The sequence below is a fragment of the Triticum urartu genome, chromosome 7A, assembly GCF_056163025.1.
Source record: "Triticum urartu cultivar PI428250 chromosome 7A, HENAU_Tu73, whole genome shotgun sequence".
Taxonomy (NCBI): Eukaryota; Viridiplantae; Streptophyta; class Magnoliopsida; order Poales; family Poaceae; genus Triticum; species Triticum urartu.
Genome location: NC_141879.1, coordinates 415,293,378 through 415,311,940, shown reverse-complemented (window position 1 = coordinate 415,311,940; position 18,563 = coordinate 415,293,378).

Sequence of the window (18,563 nt, the reverse complement as noted above, 5' to 3'; positions counted from 1 at the left end):
AGGCGAGAATCCTTCGAACTTGCCTCAAGGAACCACACAACCATGGCTAGCACTCCTAGTTCTTCCTCCCGCCCCTACAGTCCTCAAAAAGGCGATTGGGAGAGCTGTTGTGTATCCCATGCCCATTGACCAAGCTCCAGGTGCAGGGCTATCTCCCCCTGCAGATCTAGTCCCCGTTCGGGCAGGATTAACATCCTTTACTAGCGAGGCCCTGGCAGAAAATTTCCCGAATCCCTCAGAAGGGGAGTGAGTGTGCTTCGTGTCTTTTCTTTTGAGAGGCGTTGGATGTCCAATCCATCCTTTCCTCCGAGGTCTCATGGAGTACTATGGCCTTCAACTACACAATCTCACGCCGGACTCCATTCTGCACATCGCGGGTTTTGTCGCTTTTTGCGAGTTGTTCCTAGGCTACGAGGCCCATTTCGAGCTATGGAGGAAGCTTTTCTGCCTCGTACCTCGCTCCCAAAAGGGATCCATATTCGAGGTGGGCAGCGCCGAAGTATGGCGCATAGCCGGGATAGGATATCTGTTCGGCACTCCGAAAAAGGCATCCGAGGAGTGGCCCTCTGAGTGGTTTTATATTGAAGACGTCGTCCTCTCGGACCCAATCCGACGTGGCCTACCTGAATTTTCCCATGGCCCGCTAAGGAAACACCACAGCTGGTGCCCTCGGAGCTTCGAGGAGGAAGGCAGTGCGGAAGTCAAGAAGTTAATGGACAAGATAAAGGTACTCGCCCAGTCCGGACTGTCCATAATTGAAGTCGTGGCGATTTCCATAACGCACGGTGTCCAACCACTCCAATCCAGAGGACTCCCCATGTGGAACTACAACGGGGAGGATGATACATCCCGCTATGGGAGCAAGGGTCCGGATAACTTTACCGCCCTGGCCGCCATGTTGGCCGACCTTTATAAAGGGGAGAAAGAAGAATTCACTTGCCTCAAGTGCCGACATGGCTTTTCCATGTACAACCCCCTAGCTGGGTAAGCTTTCCCACACCTCGCTCAATCTTCTTCCCGAGTCACAGTTAGTCAATCTTAACCCGACATTTTTTACCAGGAATGGAGGAAGGTCACTGCGCGGATCTATAGCCCCGCTCCACAGCCGGAGGACCATATCCGGGACCTAGATCCCGGATTCGAGGAGGATCCGGATATATCCATGGAGCTCAAGGAGGGGGTCTTTTATCAGGCGAGCTACGACGACATGGAAATGGCCATCGAAGCCGATTACCCCGGCCTTCTTCCATCTTCCCATGCAAGTGCCCAGGGAGCATCTCCTCCAAAAGAGCCTTCCCATTGTGCCTCACCCACTGCACTGTCTCGTGCTTCAAAGGGGCGGCGCTCATCTCGCCACGCTGCATCGGGATCGTCCCTTAAAAAGGGGACGCTGACACAAGGCGGGTCTTCGAAAAGAAAGGCGGACGGTGATACTTCCAAGCCCCCACCTTCATCAAAAAGGTACAGTTTTCAATATGCCCTGTCGCAACCATACCGCGTTGTGACGTTTTCTACTGCGTTGTATTTTAGGAAGAGCATCCATCGGACTATATCCGAAGATCCTGCTGGACATATGTCCGCCAATCCGACCCCGGACCCCGCCTCTAGGGCCAGAGTCGATACGGGTGCAATGTCGGATTGTTCTCTCTCCGGTGATTTGGATAATGTGTCCATCACCAATTCTGAAGTGGGGAGTGCCATGAACCATCGGCGCCGGCGGGCAGCCATGCGGGATCCCAATTTTACTAAAGAGGCATTCAATGCCTTCAGCTCGTCGGATGCCTATATCCGAGCTGCTCGGGATGGGCTTGCTGGAGCGACTTACCAGCTTTCAAAGGATATGCGGGTAAGATCATTTTGTGTGGATTTAATAGTCCTATATCAGTAGCCCCCGAGACTTGAAAAATGTTGAAGCAACTGATTTTAAGGATCGATATATAATCAGATACTCACGGAGAAGAACGGCGTGCTCTCTCGGGAGCTGGAACAATGTCGGACCCTGCTAACTGCTGTTACCGCCGAACTGGAGAAGTCCAAGGAGGCATCGACTGGTAATGTCTCGTGCTGTCCAGAAAATATAGTCATGTGCCAGTCATGCCTATTCAGATGAACACTATTTGCATTTGATGATGGCAGGATCGTCGGATTAGCTGAAAGAGAAACTAAAGGCCGCGCAGGCAGACAAAGAACATGCCGACAGGTAGGAGGCCGCTGGTCAACGTGTACTGACGCATACTAGGGACAAAAAGAACAAGCTGCGGGATGCCAATACTTAGCTCGGCGAAGAGCTGAAAGACGTGCGAGCCTAGCTGGCGGACGCCCTAAAGGAGAACAAAAAACTGAGAGGCGGCATATTCAGTATGCCTTTTAACTTACCGACATATAGTTCGCTGATGCGAATCCTGACAGGTTTATTTCTATAGGTGTGTTGACTGGGCGGCCCGAAGAAGAGGTGTCCGGATTTCAAAGCGACCTGCTACAAGAGCTGTCCAATGTGCACGAACGAGCGCGGAAGGCAATGAGAAGCATTGCTAAGGCTTTATGGCCAGCCGATTCTCCTCCAGGAAGTATGGAGGACCTTGTGAATTTATTCAAGGGAGCTCGGCGCCGTTTTGGGATATGGAAGATATCGGCATGCCGAGAAGGTACTCGGGAAGCCTGGGCCATGGTAAAAACACGGTACACCAGACTTGATCCCAATCATATGGCCTGGGTCGGACCTCGAGGATCCGACTGACAGGAAATTCTGGTCAGCCTGGTGTACGACCAAGTGAAGGTGGCCGCCAAGTTCTCCCAACAAGATTGTAAACTAGACAACCTGTTAGAGGGTCTAGAGGAAGAAGAAGTTTTTGAGTCTAAGTAGCAATGTAGTTTTGTCAACAAACTTGTCTCTAGTCGAATTTTTAAAACGATTGTCATGGCAGACTTTCTGCTTCGACCTCCAAAAACCCTAGGTTAAGAGTGTTTCCGAATACTATACCATAGGTAAAATCCAAAGTATGTTCGGAAACCAGGCAGTCCGGTCATCGTTACTTGAACAGACAAGTTGTATTCGGGGAGTTATTTTATATTACATTTGATTGTAAGAAACATCTTCCAGAGAGAATAGTTCCGTTAAGGGTTCCTTTCCCTAGGCTAGTATGCGGTTCTTTGTGCATGTCGAAGCTGTGATGCTGAAAAATCACCGTATGCGTTTATACTCTGGGGTTTTGTAGTGCCACGAGGGCAGTTCGTCTTTTACTCACCGACCAATCATTCCCTTAAGAACACTAGCTTTCGGCTTCACCCGTCTGAGGTACATGTCCGGATGACCCGGCTGTAACAATCGCAGAGGTGCTCCCTTTATGCCCTAGCCGAACAAGCGGGAACATAGGGCATAAGCACAGGAGCGAGGCAACCCAGCTTGGCAAAAACTTAAGTCATAAAGGTGCATATAATGGTGAAGAAAAGACATATATGGATAGATGACACATATATGTGGCGAGCTTGATGCTCGAAAAATAATAACAAGAATAAGCTTCTTGTGAAAAGAAGCCCCCAGGTATTGTGGGGAAAGTACATTTGAGGATGTCTACCCTTCAGGCGTATGGTTTATTCGAACACGAGCTAGAAGTCGTATAGAAACGAGGCAAAAAAGGGAAAACTGTAAAAAGGAGAAAAGACAGAACGAGAAAAAAGGTATATGTGCGGACTTAGGCGTAGAATCTTCGGAGCCTTGCGGCATTCCATGGGTTTGGCTCCAAGCGATTGTCTGAAGCATTGCGAAGACGATAGGCTCCTCCAGTGAGAACTTCATCTATAATGAAGGGACTCTCCCATTTGGGCTTGAGCCTGTCCTTTTTCTTTTCTGGTAGGCGTAAAACTAGTTAACCGACATTGTAGGTCTTTGCCCGTACTTCTTTGCTTTGGTATCGCCGAGCCTGCTGTTGATAGAATGCGGAACAGGCCTTTGCGACATCACGCTCCTCCTCCAGGTCTTTCTACCGATCGAGCTCGGCTTCTCTCTCTTCATACATGCGCACTCGAGGTGAGTCATGAATAATGTCGCAAGGCAAGACTGTCTCTGCACCGTACACCATGAAAAATGGTGTATATCCGATCATGCGATTGGGCGTGGTCCGCGACCCCTAGAATACGGAATCGAGTTCCTCGACCCAGTGTTTGTCTGATTCTTGCAGAGATCGCACTAGTCTGGGTTTGATGCCGCTCATTATCATGCCGTTAGCCCGTTCGACCTGACCGTTTGTCTGAGGGTGGTATACGGAGGCGTAATCATTCTTGATGCCCAAGTTGGCGCACCAAGTTTTCACCTCGTCGGTTGTAAAGTTAGAGCCATTGTCAGTAATAATACTGTGCGGGACACCATAACGGTGTATGACGCCAGATATGAAGTCTATCACCGGTCCAGCTTCAGCCGTTTTAACTGGTTTGGCTTCTATCCACTTAGTGAACTTGCCGACCATTACCAACAAGTATTTATTCTTATGGCTTCCCCCCTTTAAGAGGTACGACCATATCGAGCCCGCAGACTGCAAAGGGCCAAGTAATGGGGATTGTTCGGAGGGAAGTGGGTGGCATATGGCTTTGGTTAGCGAAAAGCTGGCATCCAACGTAGCGTTGCATGAGGTCTTGTGCATCTACCCGGGCTGTGGGCCAAAAGAAACTCATGCGGAAGGCTTTACTTACAAGGGCCTGGGTTGCGACACGATGGCCACCAAGACCAGCGTGTATTTTAGCCAAGACCTGCCGTCCCTCGTCTTCGGAGATACATCGTTGAAGGACCCCGGTAGTACTTTTCTTGTACAGTTCTCCTTCATGAACTTTGTAGGCTTTTGAACGTCGAACGATGCGACGGGCCTTAGTCTGATCCTTAGGGAGCTCATTCCTAGTGAGGTAGGCAAGGAAAGGCTCGGTCCATGGGGCAATTGCAGCCATTATTTCGTGGGCCGATGGTGTTATTTCGGTGCCTGAGCCCCTAATGATATCGGGACTGTGTTCGGAATCAGGGGGTATGATCGGCTCTGGGTCAGTGCTCCCGTTCTCATCCTGGCACACCATGGATGGCTTGAAGAGCCTTTCCACAAAGGTGTTAGGCGGGACGGGGTTGCGTTTAGTGCCCATGCGAGCAAGGGTGTCCGCGGCTTGATTACTATCTCGAGCCACGTGATGAAACTCGAGACCCTCGAACCGAGCTGATATTTGGAGTACGGTGTTGCGGTAAGCCACCATCTTCGGATCTTTTGCGTCGAAGTCTCTGTTTATTTGGGATATTGCGAGGTTGGAATCCCCGCGCACCTCAAGGCGTTGTATGCCCATGGAGACAGCCATCCGGAGACCATGCAATAGGGCCTCGTATTCGGCTGCATTGTTAGAGTCTGTATCCAGTATTTGGAGCACGTAACGAACTATGTCTCCTATGGGGGATGCCAAGACGACACCAGCCCCAAGTCCGGCTAACATTTTAGAGTCGTCAAAGTGCATCACCCAGTTGGAATACTTGTCATACTCTTTAGGGAGTTCGGCCTCTGTCCATTCGGCGACGAAGTCAGCCAACACCTGAGATTTAATGGCTCGGCGTGGTTTGTATGTTATTTCAAATAGTAGGAGCTCAATGGCCCATTTGGCAATCCTGCCGGTGGCGTCCCGGTTGTTTATAATATCATTGAGTGATACTTCGGAAGCCACCGTGATTGAGCACTCTTGAAAGTAGTGTCGTAGCTTGCGGGATGCCATAAAGACCGCATATGCTATCTTCTGATAATGCGGGTATTGGGATTTGCATGGTGTAAGGACCGTCGATACGTAATATACTGGTTTTTGGGGTGGGAATTGAAGGAAATATGCCCTAGAGGCAATAATAAAGTTGTTATTTATATTTCCTTATATCATGATAAATGTTTATTATTCATGCTAGAATTGTATTAACCAGAAACTTAGTACATGTGTGAATACATAGACAAACAAAGTGTCACTAGTATGCCTCTACTTGACTAGCCTGTTGAATCGAATATGGTTAAGTTTCCTAACCATAGACATGAGTTTCCTAACCATAGAGAATGATGTGATTGACTTGACTCATTCCGTTAGCTTACCACAATGATCGTTTAGTTTGTTGCTACTGCTTTCTTCATGACTTATACATATTCCTCAGACTATGAGATTATGCAACTCCCGAATACCGGAGGAACACTTTGTGTGCTACCAAACATCACAACGTAACTGGGTGATTATAAAGGTGCTCTACAGGTGTCTCCGATGGTACTTGTTGAATTGGCATAGATCGAGATTAGGATTGTCACTCCGATTGTCGGAGAGGTATCTCTGGGCACTCTCGGTAATGCACATCACTATAAGCCTTGCAAGCAATGTGACTAATGAGTTAGTTGCGGGATGATGCATTACAGAACGAGTAAAGAGACTTGCTGGTAATGAGATTGAACTAGGTATTGAGATACCGACGATCGAATCTCGGGCAAGTAACATACCGATGACAAAGGGAACAACGTATGTTGTTATGCGGTTTGACCGATAAAGATCTTCGTAGAATATGTAGGAACCGATATGAGCATCCAGGTTCCGCTATTGGTTATTGACCGGAGATGAGTCTCGGTCATGTCTACATAGTTCTCGAACCCGTAGGGTCCGCACGCTTAACGTTCGGTGACGATCGGTATTATGAGTTTATGTGTTTTGATGCACCGAAGGTTGTTTGGAGTCCCGGATGAGATCAGGGACATGACGAGGAGTCTTGAAATGTTCGAGACGTAAAGATCGATATATTGGAAGGCTATATTCGGACATCGGAAAGGTTTTGAGTGGTTCGAGTATTTATCGGAGTACCGGAGAGTTACGGGAATTCGCCGGGGAGTATATGGGCCTTATTGGGCTTTAGGGGAGAGAGAGAGAGGGGCTGCCTAGGGCAGGCCGCGCGCCCCCCAAGGCCTAGTCCGAATTGGACTAGGGGGAGGTGTGGCGCCTCCTTCTTCCTTCTCTTCTCTCTTCCCCTTCCTTCTCTCCTACTCCTACTACTTGGAAGGGGGGGATCCTACTCCCGGTGGGAGTAGGACTCCCCAGGGCGCGCCATAGTAGAGGGCCGGTCCTCCCCCTCCTCCACTCCTTTATATACCGGGGAGGGGGCACCCAATGGACACACAAGTTGATCATTGATCTTTTAGCCATGTGTGGTGCCCCCCTCCACCATAATCCACCTCGGTTATATCATAGTGGTACTTAGGCGAAGCCCTATTCCGGTAGCAACATCATCACCATCATCACACTGTCCTGCTAACGAAACTCTCCCTCAAAGCTCTACTGGATGGTGAGTTCGCGGGACATCACCGAGCCGAACGTGTGCAGATCGCGGAGGTGCCGTACCTTCGGTGCTAGATCGGTCGATCATGAAGACGTATGACTACATCAACCGCGTTGTCATAACGCTTCCGCTTACGGTCTACGAGGGTACGTAGACGATACTCTCCCCTCTCGTTGCTATGCATCACCATGATCTTGTGTGTTCGTAAGAATTTTTTGAAATTACTGCGTTCCCCAACAGGAATTTATTTCCTTCCTCTTCTCGTTCGACGACGAGCACCGCACTCACCACCATGGTGAGTTGTCGATATGTAAAGCAACATTGGTTCGCCGACATTTGGTGCAGCCAGGATGGGGTTGCTTGCTAGCATAGTTTTTATTTCCTCCAGCCCGGCTGTTGTAGCATCCGTCCACACAAAGTGGTCGGTGCGTCGGAGCAGGCGATACAGTGGCAACGTCTTTTCTCCTGATCTAGAGATAAAGCGGCTCAAGGCTGCCACGCACCCGGCTAGTTTTTGGACCTGCTTGAGGTTGATCGGTGTTGCCAATTGTGACAAGGCTCGAATTTTGGCCGGGTTTGCTTTGATTCCCCTATTGGAGACAGTAAACCCAAGTAATTTGCCGGCGGGAATGCCGAAAACGCACTTTTCAGGATTGAGCCTTATGTCATATGTTCGGAGGTTGTCGAATGTGAGACGTAAGTCGTCCTCCAATGATTCAACATGCTTGGTTTTGATGACTATGTCATCTACATATGCCTCCATAGTCTTGCCGATTTGTTTTTCCAGGCATGTTTGAATCATGTGTTGGTAAGTGGCGTCGACGTTTTTGAGCCCGAAAGGCATAGTGTTGAAGCAGAAAGGCCCATACGGGGTGATGAATGCCGTTGCGGCTTGGTCGGATTCCTTCATATTAATTTGATGGTATCCAGAGTATGCGTCGAGGAAACATAGTGAATCGTGTCCCGTGGTTGCATTGATAATCTGGTCGATGCGAGGTAGTAGGAAGGGGTCCTTAGGGCAGGCCTTGTTAAGGTCTTTCAAATTGACACACAGGCGCCAGGATTTATCCTTCTTTGGTACCATGACCAGGTTTGCTAGCCAGTCCGGATGTGTGATCTCTCTGATAAACCCGGTTTCGAGTAGTTTGGCTAGCTCCTCCCCCATAGCCTGTCATTTGGGTTCGGAAAATCACCGGAGCGTTTGCTTGACCGGCTTGTATCCCTTTAGTATATTGAGACTATGTTCGGCTAGGGCGCGTGGGAATCCTGGCATATCCGAGGGGTGCCAGGCGAAGATGTCCCAGTTCTCGCACAAGAACGCGCGTAATGCGACGTCGGCCGTCAGGTCCAGCTGTGCCCCAATGGAAGCTATTTTCTTGGGATCCGTCGGGTGGACTTGAAATTTGACTATTTCGTCAGTTGGCTTGAAAGAGGTGGATTTGGGCCTTTTGTCAAGAATTACGTCGTCCCTATCCACTGTGGAACCCAGTGCGGTGAGTTCCTCGACCGCTAGGGCTTCAGACAATGCCTCTGAGGCCAGGGATGCGGTTTTATTTTCGGCGCGGAGTGCTATGTATAGATCACTGGAGATAGTGATAACACCATTGGGCCCGGGCATTTTAAGTTTCATATACCCGTAATGAGGTATAGCTTGAAAGCATGTGAATGCATCTCGCCCTAACAGGGCATGATATCCGCTGTTAAAAGGAGCCACCTGGAAGATTATCTCTTCGTACCTATAGTTTTCTGGTGTGCCGAATACCACATCAGCTTTATTTTCCCCGAGCATCTTGCTTCCCTATTGGGAATGATTCCCCTGAAGGATGTATTGCTTTGCTCTATGCGACTCCTGTCCATTTGCATTTTATTGAGTGTGTCCTCGTAGATGAGGTTCAGTCCGCTGCCACCATCCATTAGCACTTTAGTGAGCCGAAAACCGTCCACAATTGGGTTGAGGACCAGAGCGGTTGGTGCCCGGACTGAGTGGGATCTTGGTTCGTCATCGGCATTGAAAGTAATTGTTGTGTCGTTCCAAGGGTTTATTGCTGCTACATGGCAGACTTCGGCAAGGTTGCGAAGCGCCCGTTTGCGCCGGTTATTTGAGGAGGTCTCGAAGACTGTGAGTACTTCGGGATCGTGTTCCAAAGAGTACCTTTTTGGTGTAGTGTTGGTGAGGATACCCTCGCCGCTCTTGGTCACCTGCCGGAGTATCCAACATGCCCGTAGGCTGTGCATTGGTTCGGTGCTCGACGTCATGTGTATTTGACAGGGCCTGTCGAGCCATTCTTCAAAGACGGTTTTGTGGCCCGTAAAGGGCTTGAATTTCTTGTCCACGGGATGATGATTAGGTTCCCCGCGAGGGTGCGCCCTTTTTGCCCGTGCGGGAGATGGCTTAAAGGCCTGCGGTTCCCAGCGGGCTGTCTGAGTTTTCCAGGTGCTTTCCATTGTGCAGTACTTTTGTACTATGCGTGTGTCGGATTTCGGGTTCCGGCAGACCCTTAAGGTTCGAACACTGGGGTGCGCGCGGAGATTTCGCCTCCTACCTACCTGCACCCCTCCGCCATGCTTGGATCTAAACTAAGGAAAGGACAACAGGGTTTATACTGGTTCGGGCCACCGTTGTGGTGTAATACCCTACTCCAGTGTGTGGTGTGTGGATTGCCTCTTGGGCTGATGATGATGAACAATACAAGGAAGAACAGCCTCGCGAGGGTCTGTTCTTGGATGGGGGCGATGAACTGCTCGGAGGAGTTCAGTCACCTTTCTCTCTCTCTCTCTCTGCTCTCCTCTGACCGACCCTTCTAACGAGCCTCTTCCTTCCTCCTCTTGGTCGTCCTCCCCCTCCTCCTCTATGTGGGTGGCTGGTCCTATTTATAGAGGCACTGGACCTCTCCCCAAATATTGAGCGGGAAGGGAGCCAACAATGGCGGGCTAATTTGAAGGGGGACAGCAAGTATCAGCTATCCTGACAAAAGTAGTCTTCGCTTGCGCAAAGCTCTGGTGATGACGCCGTCTTGGGCTCCACGGTGACCTCCGTCTCGTAGTCCTCCTGGTCTTGGTCTCGTTGCACCGAAATGGCAACCTTTGCCTGATGCCTCGGTACTCCGCGGCTGCGCTTGCCCCCTTTGCACCAAAGAGGAAAGGAGGACGCTGGAGCGGGCTGGCACCCGCCTGGCGCCTTGAGTTGTCATGGCTTGCGTCATGGGCACCTCATGAGGTACCCCGCCTTGATCTCTCCGCCTCCTCGTGAGCCAGCCTAACGAGGCCGTGCCTAAGGAAGCTCCGCGTTGTCCGCCCCGCGAGGCTTGGCCCCTCGCGAGGGTCTTGGGTTTGTGTTGGTGAAGATGGGCCGTGCTGGGCCCCCCTTTGAGCCACACCGCAGGCCGCAGGCAGGCAAGTCTGGGGACCCCCGTTCCCAGAACGCCGACAGTAGCCCCCGGGCCCAAGGCGCACCCGGACTTGGCCGTGCAGGGAGGCGGAAGGTCCAGAGCGAAGCGCCGCGGGACCTAACAGCGTGCGGCCTTGGGCGTCGCGTGGTGGTTGACTGGACGTGGGCGCCTCAGTAACCGCGCGAGTTGATAAAGGAGTGGCATCCGCCTAGGCCCTGCTTCTTGCTTTCTCCGGTTGCTGCTCAGATCCCCTTTCTTGCGCCTCTCCTTCCTTCCTCCGAGATTTCCAGATCTGCTCTGACCGCGCGGCCTAGGGAGCCATGGCGCCTCGTCAGCCCCCGGCCGCAGCTTGGTACTCGTCTGCCCTGGACTCGCCGAACGTGTCGAAGGCGGGCCTTGCCCGGTTGCACCGGATGGCGAAGGCGTGGGGCATCAACGGGGAGAAGGTGTTCAAGGCCGGCTCCGCCACCCCTGAGGGTCAAAGGAGCACCTTCTATCCGCTCTTCGTAAGTGCCATTGTTGCTGGCCTGGTGCCTCCCTTCTCCGAATTCTTCTTCTCTGTCCTCCGCCATTACAAGCTACAAGCTCTGCATCTCCATCCCAACTCCGTCCTTCTCCTGGCAATCTTTGCTTATTATTGCGAAGCACATGTTGGGGTGCAGCCCTCAGTGGCCTTGCTGCGCCACTACTTCTACCTCCGGACCTCTCGTGGGACCGCTTCCGCATGCGCGAGCTTCATCGCGTCCGGCGGCGCCATTGCCATCTCGAACTCTGGGAAGAGGATTGAGGGCTTCAGGAGCAAGTGGATCTTGGTGGATGCCGGGCGCATCCACCCTCGGCTGATCCTGCCCACGGAGCAGCCCACGAGCTCCAGCGACTGGGGTCAAGCGAAGCTCACGGATCCCCGCGCGAAGATGGTGTTGGAGAAGATGGACGCGGATCTGAGGCCGACCGACATGGCGGCGGCGAAGCTGACCGGCGTGTCGCTGCTGAGGGAGTTCCTGGAGCACCGGCTGGCTCCGGTTCGGCAGTACTCGCTTCCAATGTGGAGGCCCCATCCGAACCCCGCGGCCTTGGCCGCCGGAGACCTGGCTGCGGTTCTCCAATCTCTGGTCGGGGGCAATGTGGCGAGGCTGGAGGGCGCTCCTACGCCCTTGTTCCTCCGCATCGACTGGGAGCGGGTGGTGAAGTCCATGCCCGTCTTCAACGGGGATGGGCCAGTGCCCCTGGAAGCTCCCGAGGAACCGGTGGACGTGCCCTCTGGCGACTCCAGCGAAGAGGAAGAGGGAGGGGAGCGCGGAAAAGGGCCTGACTCCGAGGCGACTGACGGAGAGTCGAGGGCTCCCCTCCCCCGGTGCAGGTCCCGCGTTCTCTGCCTCTCTCCGAATGATGACGACAAGGATGACGACGAAGACGACGATGAGCAGGACAGCGGGAGCTCGCCCCCGATCCCGAAGAAGGACAGGACCGGGCTGATCTCCAGCGAGTCTCCCCCGGCCCCGGGGCGAACCGCAGACGCACCTTCCGCCTCCAAGCTTCCCGAGGTTGACCCTTCCAGCCGGCTTTCAGGCTTCAAATTTGGCCGGAGGCCGCTTGAGTTCACTGGCGACGACCCGTAAGCATTCGATTCTTGTCTTTATCTGTTGCTCTGCTTCTGAGGCTTGACGTCCACATCTTTGGATAGGTTGGCGCCCGCAGCAAAGAAGCCGAAGGGGGCTCCCGAGGTTCCATCCGTGGCGGCGCTTCTGCCCGCGAAGGAAGGTGACCGTGACGCACAGGCTTCTCCTGCCCGGTCGTCCTCGCGAGGTCTGGCTGAGCTGGCTGGGGAGAGCTCAGCCCCCGCGGCCCAAGTGGCTCCCGAGGTGCTCTTGCCTGCCGCCGCCACTACAGCTGTCGGTGCGCGGCAGACTCCGCCTCAGGATGCTGCGGCTGCGCTGCCGCCTTCTCCTCCTACTCCACCGGCCGCTGTTTCTCTGACTCCTCCTGCCGTTCTGGATCGTGCTGTTGCTGAGCTGGACCGACTGCGGCAGGATCTTCTTGGCGCCGACCCCCGCTTGGTGGCCGGGCGTTTGGAGCTGGCTTCTGGATGGGTTCGCTCCGATGCCTCGGTTCGGGCAGCGCTGGTCCAGGCCTCGACGGCATGCGACGAGGAGAAGCAGGCCGTCCTGGAGGCGAAGGCTGCCCGCGATGCAGCCTTGGGGGAGGTGGTTGACGTCCGCGGTCGCTGCAAGGCGCTGGAGGACGAGCTGCAAGGCCTGCGGGATCGGCTCGCGGAAGAGGTCCGCCTTCGCCAAGAGCAGGAAGAAGGCGTGAAGGCTCGCGAGACAGCCGTCGAGGGCCAGGAGGCCAAGCTCAGGAAGCATCACGACCACCTAGGCGCGCTGGAGCAGGAGTTGGGGGCGTGGAAGGCCCAGCTGGACGGCAAGGCCCTGGTTCTTGCCGAGGACCGCGCGGCCTTCACGGAGTTGGAGGCGAAGGCTCGCTCCTCGCTGAGGACACTTTACGACAGCGGCCTGGAGAGCCCGCTGGCTGGCGCCGAGGACGGCCCTGCCAAGCTACTTCCCTTCCTGGTTCACGCTCTTGAAGATGTCGCCCTTGGCCTTGGCCCTAAAGGAAATATGCCCTAGAGGCAATAATAAAGTTATTATTTATTTCCTTATATCATGATAAATGTTTATTCTTCATGCTAGAATTGTATTAACCAGAAACATAATACATGTGTGAATACATAGACAAACAGAGTGTCACTAGTATGCCTCTACTTGACTAGCTCGTTAATCAAAGATGGTTATGTTTCCTAACCATGAACAAGGAGTTGTTATTTGATTAACGGGATCACATCATTAAGTGAATGATCTGATTGACATGACCCATTCCATTAGCTTAGCACCCGATCGTTTAGTATGTTGCTATTGCTTTCTTCATGACATATACATGTTCCTATAACTATGAGATTATGCAACTCCCGTTTGCCGGAGGAACACTTTGTGTGCTACCAAACGTCACAACGTAACTGGGTGATTATAAAGGAGCTCTACAGGTGTCTCCAAAGGTACATGTTGGGTTGGCGTATTTCGAGATTAGGATTTGTCACTCCGATTGTCAGAGAGGTATCTCTGGGCCCTCTCGGTAATGCACATCACTTAAGCCTTGCAAGCATTGCAACTAATGAGTTAGTTGCGGGATGATGTATTACAGAACGAGTAAAGAGACTTGCCAGTAACGAGATTGAACTAGGTATTGGTATACCGACGATCGAATCTCGGGCAAGTAACATACCGATGACAAAGGGAACAATGTATGTTGTTATGCGGTCTGACCGATAAAGATCTTCGTAGAATATGTAGGAGCCAATATGGGCATCCAGGTCCCGCTGTTGGTTATTGATCGGAGACATGTCTCGGTCATGTCTACATTGTTCTCGAACTCGTAGGGTCCGCACGCTTAAGGTTACGATGACAGTTTTATTATGAGTTTATGCATTTTGATGTACCGAAGTTTGTTCGGAGTCCCGGATGTGATCACGGACATGACGAGGAGTCTCAAAATGGTCGAGACATAAAGATTGATATATTGGAAGCCTATGTTTGGATATCGGAAGTGTTCCGGGTGAAATCGGGATTTTACCGGAGTACCGGGAGGTTACCGGAACCCCCCCGGGAGCTATATGGGCCATAGTGGGCCTTAGTGGAAAAGAGAAGAGGCAGCCCAACATGGGCCGCGCGCCCCTCCCCTCCCTTGGTCCGAATAGGACAAGGAGAGGGGGCCGGCCCCTCTCTCTCTTTTCCCCCCTCCGCGAATCCTATTCCAACTAGGATTGGGGGGGGGGAATCCTACTCCCAGAGGGAGTAGGACTCTCCTGGCGCGCCTCTCCTAGGCCGGCCGCACCCCCCCCCCCTTTAGTCCTTTATATACGGAGGCAGGGGCACCCCAGAGACACAAGTTGATCCACGTGATCTTATTCTTAGCCGTGTGCGGCGCCCCCAGCCACCATAGTCCTCGATAATATTGTAGTGGTGCTTAGGCGAAGCCCTGCGACAATAGTACATCAAGATTGTCACCACGCCGTCGTGCTGACGGAACTCTTCCCCGACACTTTGCTGGATCGGAGTCCGGGGATCGTCATCGAGCTGAACGTGTGCTAAAACTCGGAGGTGCCGTAGTTTCGGTGCTTGATCGGTCGGGCCGTGAAGACGTACGACTACATCAACCAAACGCTTCCGTTGTCGATCTACCAAGGGTACGTAGATCACACTCTCCCCTCGTTGCTATGCATCACCATGATCTTGCGTGTGCGTAGGAAATTTTTTGAAATTACTACGTTCCCCAATAGTGGTATCAGAGCCTAGGTTTTATATGTTGATGTTATATGCACGAGTAGAACACAAGTGAGTTGTGAGCGATATAAGTCATACTGCTTACCAGCATGTCATACTTTGGTTCGGCGGTATTGTTGGATGAAGCGGCCCGGACCGCGCGTACGCTTACGCGAGACCGGTTCTCCCGACGTGCTTTGCACAGAGGTGGCTTGCGGGTGACAGTTTCTCCAACTTTAGTTGAATCGAGTGTGACTACGCCCGGTCCTTGCGAAGGTTAAAACAGCACCAACTTGACAAACTATCGTTGTGGTTTTGATGCGTAGGTAAGATTAGTTCTTGCTTAAGCCTGTAGCAGCCACGTAAAACTTGCAACAACAAAGTAGAGGACGTCTAACTTTTTTTTGCAGGGCATGTTGTGATGTGATATGGTCAAGACATGATGCTGTTGTTATTGTATGAGATGATCATGTTTTGTAACCGAGTTATCGGCAACTGGCAGGAGCCATATGGCTGTCGTTTTATTGTATGCAATGCAATCGCGATGTAATGCTTTACTTTATCACTAAGCGGTAGCGATTGTCGTGGAAGCACAAGCTTGGCGAGACGACAACGATGCTACGATGGAGATCAAGGTGTCGCGCCGGTGACGATGGTGATCACGACGGTGCTTCGGAGATGGAGATCACAAGCACAAGATGATGATGGCCATATCATATCACTTATATTGATTGCATGTGATGTTTATCTTTTATGCATCTTATCTTGCTTTGATTGACGATAGCATTATAAGATGATCTCTCACTAATTATCAAGAAGTGTTCTCCCTGAGTATGCACCGTTGCGAAAGTTCTTCGTGCTGAGACACCACGTGATGATCAGGTGTGATAGGATCTACGTTCAAATACAACGGGTGCAAAACAGTTGCACACGCGGAATACTCAGGTTATACTTGACGAGCCAAGCATATACAGATATGGCCTCGGAACACGGAGACCGAAAGGTCGAGCGTGAATCATATAGTAGATATGATCAACATAGTGATGTTCACCAATGAAACTACTCCATCTCACGTGATGATCGGACATGGTTTAGTTGATTTGGATCACGTAATCACTTAGAGGATTAGAGGGATGTCTATCTAAGTGGGAGTTCTTTAAGTAAATTAACTGAACTTAAATTTATCATGAAACTTAGTACCTGATAAGTATCTTGCTTGCTTATGCTTGTTTGTAGATAGATGGCTCGTGCTGTTGTTCCGTTGAATTTTAATGCGTTCCTTGAGAAAGCAAAGTTGAAAGATGATGGTAGCAATTACACGGACTGGGTCCGTAACTTGAGGATTATCCTCATTGCTGCACAGAAGAATTACGTCCTGGAAGCACCGCTGGGTGTCAGGCCTGCTGCAGGAGCAACGCCGGATGTTATGAACGTCTGGCAGAGCAAAGCTGATGACTACTCAATAGTTCAGTGTGCCATGCTTTACGGCTTAAAATCGGGACTTCAACGACGTTTTGAACGTCATGGAGCATATGAGATGTTCCAGGAGTTGAAGTTAATATTTCAAGCAAATGCCCGGATTGAGAGATATGAAGTCTCCAATAAGTTCTATAGCTGCAAGATGGAGGAGAATAGTTCTGTCAGTGAGCATATACTCAAAATGTCTGGGTATAATAATCACTTGATTCAATTGGGAGTTAATCTTCCAGATGATTGCGTCATTGACAGAATTCTCCAATCACTGCCACCAAGCTACAAGAGCTTCGTGATAAACTATAATATGCAAGGGATGAATAAAACTATTCCCGAGCTCTTCGCAATGCTGAAAGCTGCGGAGGTAGAAATCAAGAAGGAGCATCAAGTGTTGATGGTCAACAAGACCACTAGTTTCAAGAAAAAGGGCAAAGGGAAGAAGAAGGGGAACTTCAAAAAGAACGGCAAACAAGTTGCTACTCAAGAGAAGAAACCCAAACCTGGACCTAAGCCTGAAACTGAGTGCTTCTATTGCAAGCAGACTGGTCACTGGAAGCGGAACTGCCCCAAGTATTTGGCGGATAAGAAGGATGGCAAGGTGAACAAAGGTATATGTGATATACATGTTATTGATGTGTACCTTACTAATCAGTAGCACCTGGGTATTTGATACTGGTTCTGTTGCTAATATTTGCACTACGGATTAAGCAAAGATTGGCTAAGGACAAGGTGACGATGCGCGTGGGAAACGGTTCCAAAGTCGATGTGATCGCAGTCGGCACGCTACCTCTACATCTACCTTCGGGATTAATATTAGACCTAAATAATTGTTATTTGGTGCCAGCGTTAAGCATGAACATTATATCTGGATCTTGTTTGATGCGAGACGGTTATTCATTTAAATCAGAGAATAATGGTTGTTCTATTTATATGAGTAATATCTTTTATGGTCATGCACCCTTGAAGAGTGGTCTATTCTTATTGAATCTCGATAGTAGTAACACACATATTCATAATGTTGAAACCAAAAGATGCAGAGTTGATAATGATAGTGCAACTTATTTGTGGCACTGCCGTTTAGGTCATATCGGTGTAAAGCGCATGAAGAAACTCTATACTGATGGACTTTTGGAACCACTTGATTATGAATCACTTGGTACTTGCGAACCGTGCCTCATAGGCAAGATGACCAAAACACCGTTCTCCGGTACTATGGAGAGAGCAACAGATTTGTTGGAAATCATACATACAGATGTATGTGGTCCAATAAATATTGAGGCTCGTGGCGGATATCGTTATTTTCTCACCTTCACAGATGACTTAAGCAGATATGGGTATATCTACTTAATGAAACATAAGTCTGAAACGTTTGAAAAGTTCAAAGAATTTCAGAGTGAAGTTGAAAATCATCGTAACAAGAAAGTAAAGTTTCTACGATCTGATCGTGGAGGAGAATATTTGAGTTACGAGTTTGGTGTACATTTGAAAAATTGTGGAGTAGTTTCACAACTCACGCCACCCGGAACACCACAGCGCAATGGTGTGTCCGAACGTCGTAATCGTACTTTACTAGATATGGTGCGATCTATGATGTCTCTTACTGATTTACCGCTATCGTTTTGGGGATACGCTCTAGAGACGGCCGCATTCACGTTAAATAGGGCACCATCAAAATCCGTTGAGACGACGCCTTATGAACTGTGGTTTGGCAAGAAACCAAAGTTGTCGTTTCTGAAAGTTTGGGGCTGCGATGCTTATGTGAAAAAGCTTCAATCTGATAAGCTCGAACTCAAATCGGAGAAATGTGTCTTCATAGGATATCCAAAGGAGACTATTGGATACACCTTCTATCATAGATCCGAAGGCAAGACTTTTGTTGCTAAGTTCGGAAACTTTCTAGAGGAGTTTCTCTCGAAAGAAGTGAGTGGGAGGAAAGTAGAACTTGACGAGGTAACTGTACCTGCTCCCTTATTGGAAAGTAGTGCATCACAGAAAACTGTTTCTGTGACACCTACACCAGTGAGTGAGGAAGCTAATGATAATGATCATGAAACTTCAGAACAAGATACTACT